This window comes from Rhamphochromis longiceps, linkage group LG13 (genome assembly GCF_057381845.1).
Source record: "Rhamphochromis longiceps isolate RC_006_pf linkage group LG13, R_longiceps_female_GT1.1, whole genome shotgun sequence".
In the NCBI taxonomy this organism is placed as follows: Eukaryota; Metazoa; Chordata; class Actinopteri; order Cichliformes; family Cichlidae; genus Rhamphochromis; species Rhamphochromis longiceps.
This window is the reverse complement of record NC_140569.1, coordinates 13,566,437-13,571,067: the sequence shown is the minus strand read 5'-3', so window position 1 is coordinate 13,571,067 and position 4,631 is coordinate 13,566,437.

The window sequence follows — 4,631 nt, the reverse complement described above, 5'->3', positions numbered from 1 at the left end:
AACTCCCAACTCTTGAGCCACGATCGTCCGACACAGGGAGAAAGGTGTATCATTGAAACTGCAAGGGGTAGAGGTAGTGAAGTTAGATGAGTTTAAATACCGGGGGCAAACCATTTAAAGCAATGGACAGTGTTAGAGAGAGGTGAAAGGCAGGGTGGAGTGGGTGGAGATGAGTGCCAGGGGTGATTTGTGACAGAAGGATGGCAGCAAGAATTAAAGCAAAGGTTCACAAGATGGTAGTGAGACCTGCTAGGATGTATGATTTGGAGACGATGGCATTAACAAAGAAACAGGAGGCCATGCTGGAGGTGGCAGAGTTGATTTTCAGTGTGATCAACCAGAATGGACGGGATTAGAAATAAGTATAGAGGGATGGCCAGGTTAAGTTGTTCAAAAATGAAGTTAGTAAGATTGTTTGTTTTGCAGAGGAAGGATAGTAGATATACTGGGGAAAGGATTTTGACTATGGAGCTGCCAGACAGGAAGAGGAAGACCACAGACAATATTCATGGGTGTAGTGAACAGTATTGGTCAAGTTACTTGAAAAAAGTAATCAGTAACTAATTACTGATTACTTCCCCCAAAAAGTAATCCCGTTACTTTACTGATTACTTATTTTCAAAAGTAATTAATTACTTAGTTACTTAGTTACTTTTTAAAAACACGATTTACAACCTGAAGAGGTGATAAAGCGATAGAGCTTTCAGCCCAATTCTACTTTTTCTGCATAATCCATCATACAAAATGTAATCAAATGGAAAAGTCTCTTTTTAAAACTTGTTTTATCAGTTTTAATCTTTTAACTTTATGCATCAAGCAAAAATTTAATTATATGCAACATTCTCTGACTTGAATAAATTAGTTTAACATTTAAACCTATTTTCTACACATTCCAGCACATAAAATAAAATATTTTTTGTGTTTACACTCACTCTTTCAAATAGATGCAAGTAAAACACAGCAGAAAATAAATAAAGTCAAAGACTAAGCGGTCCTTTTGCTCTATTTTCACCTGTAAAGCAGGACTGCGGTAGGCGGAGGTTTACCTTGGTGCAGGTGTGCCGCGGTCAGTTGCGCATTACGTCGTTGCGCACTCGGTGCTTGCTTGGAAGTTTAGGGGGTTTTTTTCGCTGTAAAAATAAGTTTTCTTCCCACACACAGCGGACACTAATGTTTTTGTCACTTTTTATGGAATCAAACTCAAAGTAAGGTCAGTACTTCCATGCTTTAAACGCTGCACGCTCATACTCTCTCCCACAATCGATATGTGATCCATTGTTGATCTGCACACAGCTGTTGTCACTAACGGCGCACTCGCTTACGTCACTGTCGTGAGACGTTCTCGCAAAAAAATCATGGTTTTAGTAACGCAGTAACGCAGCGTTCCTACGGGAAGTAACGGTAATCTAATTACCGTTTTTGCAATAGTAATCCCTTACTTTACTCGTTACTTGGAAAAAGTAATCAGATTACAGTAACGTGTTACAAGTAACGCGTTACTGCCCATCTCTGGTAGTGAATGAATGAATATTCTTTATTGTCATTGTCACAGGTACAATGAAATTGAAAGATGTCTCTGGTCAGTGCAACATCACAAAAGATAAATACTTAAAAACTATAATTAAATACTTAAAAACTATAATGATAGGATATAAAAGATAGAAATACATATAAAATACAGTATACTCATACCGTAGATACACCCAAGCAATCCAGGCCTAAGGCCCCATACAGACACTCAACATACGACCTAGTTGATATATCACTCAAACAATCAATCACTCAGTCAATTTGTTAGCGCATCCAACAAAACATGTCTGAAAGCATTCCAACATCAAGGGCACAAATGACAACAGGGGCAATGAAAGTCATCTACTTTTAGTAGCATTGAGACATGATATTGCAATTGGGTAGAAACTGTGTTTGAGTCTGTTAGTCCTTGTGTATGTTGTTCTATACCGTTTACCTGAAGGCAGCAGTTCGAACATGGAGTGTCCAGGGTGTGAGGTGTCCTTTATGATGTTATGGGCTCTTTTGAGGCAGCGGGAACTGTGTAGGTCTTTCAGTTTGAGGAGAGGGCAGCCGATTGTCCTTTGGGCAGCGTTGATTACTCCCTGGAGTGCTTTCCTCTGAGCCACTGTGCAGCTAGCGTACCATATGCCTATGCAGTACGTTAGTATGAGGAGAGAGAGGAGGACACTAGGGATGGGGTGAGATGGAGGCAGCAGATCTGGTGTGGTGACTCCTAAAGGGAGTCATTGAAAGAAGAGTGATCCAATTTGTGTCACTACATAGCTTTGGAAACTGTAAAAAGCAAAGATAGAGGGTCTATTTTTTCTACATTTTTACATCAGAAAGCATTATGTGGTTACAAGAGATATAAATGGTTGTTCGAACTGATAATATAATTCAATTCAATTTAGGGTCTTCATGACAAAGACATTACCCAAAGCCTGCCATACCACACTGAAGCAGGTTGCTTCGGCAAAGCTGTGCTGATGTGTTTCTTTGATTTAGGACAGCAGCATAGTTCTGTAATGACAGACAGATTGAATGTGTAAAACTGAAACTGAGACATACTTTACTATTTCTTTTTCCTCAAGACACCTCAGGCATTTTGTCACGTTGTCTAAATTAATTCAGAATACACTTGTTCTCATTCACACTTGAACAATGAACAATTCAGAGCTACTTAATAATCCAGCAGTTTCACAGGTCAGCCCCACTGGAGATCAGGTTATGTTATATGTGATCCATGACCTAAAATGGGTTTGACAGTAATGTAAAAGTAATGCCTAGTTTTAGACCTAATAAATCCTATTTTTGTTAAAAAATAAAAACAACAACAAACAAACAGTGACCAGGCTTCTGCAGGAAAATAGCTAACGTCACCTTGTAGAAGTGAAAAATTAATATAAAACACACACACACACACACACACACACACACACACACACACACACACACACACACACACAATAAAGCTGTGTAGGAGAGCAACCTGACCCATTTTTTTAATTACTGGATTCATCCAGTTCAAATTAATTTATTTATGGGGAGAAAGGGCATTGTTTACCCACTAACGTAATGTGTTAGCGTTTATGTTTCGGCGTGACTGAATTGGTTGCTGATGGCCCGCGTGTATCACTTCAAACACCCAGAGGCCATCACCAGCTCTACCGATGTCTCCGTTCTGTTGCCATGGTGAGTGCATGCCGTTTTGTGTGGTTGCCATGGGGACCCCGTATTACAGCCCGCTGCCTGCTCTCTTCATGTTTCTGCACGATCATTTGTATGCCTCCTGTAGGCTAATGCTTTAACAGACATGCACAGGGAAGTGCCCTGAGGGAGCGCCTTCTGCAGAAACACGCCCAGGTATCCCTGACGTTGTTTAAGATGAAGCTAAAAAAAAAAGGGAGGTTGGGGGGATGGAAGTGTCTCACTGTGACTTTGCATGTCTCATAACTAAAATATGAAATATCAGCTGTATGAGTGTAATGTTATACAGAACAATGCTGTCTCTTTTTCTTTCCCACTTGCCAGTCCATCATTATGGAAGGCAAGAATGCCAAATGTCTCCCACTAATATGGTAATAATATTCAAGCTTATGCGCTTTGAGATAATGACATCATTTATTTGCTTGTTTCCCTCTAACAAAAAACACTGACCATGTCTTGTGCACTTGCTGCTTGATGTGTCTTTGCAGCAGTACTGCACGTACTCGTGTATGTCTGCCTGCATGTACGCACTTGAGTGCTCCGCGCACCACATGTGAGATTGTTCTCATCTCATTCCTAGGGCAGAGAGTGAGCGGCAAAGGCCACTGATGTTCTGCTCTAGTCTTTTTTTTTTTTTTTGGAAACTTCATAGTTAATGGGGCACAACTGTGTACCTGCCTGCAGGCTATTCAGAGGTTTGGCATTTCACTTTCATTGTGTGCTTGGTCCTGTGTGCCACTTATGGTCTGTTTAGTCTGTGCTTGTTTTGGTTACGTCAAAAGAAAAGCAATCTTCTTTAATCATTAGGGCTCGGCTAGGTTCACATTGGAATCTGTGGTTTTGTTCGACCTGTTTTTCATCTTCTAGCCATGATGACAGCTTGTTGTTGTGCAACTTTTTCCCCCCCTTTTTTCTTTTGCTTTGGTTTGTTGACATCGCTCAGTACAGCTGCACCTGGACCTGACCAAGCCCAATTATAAGAAACCCCACAAAATCCAGTAATTTGCAACCATGGGATACAAAAAACCAGTAAAAAACACCATTTACACCATTTACTCTGTCTTCAGTCACATGTGACTAGCAGCTTTCACTGAATCGAGCTTATTCTTATTCATGTCTACAAGTTTCGTCCTTCCTCTGGGGCAGATGAACAGCATTTGTGTTTCACTGAAGGCATGATCATCTCCCCTTTTTATAGTGTGACAGGGAGGAGATTAATTTGAGGTGACACCTAGATAAACATGTGCAGGAAAATTCATATTACAACCATGCGTGTTTTTAAACTGGTGGAGAAAAATACATGCAGGCACAGGGAGAACATGCAAACCTTGATTACACCACCATTTGGTTAAGTGGTGATTGTATATTGGCCATAGCTGTGAATATAAGTGGTTGTCTGTCTTTATGTTGGC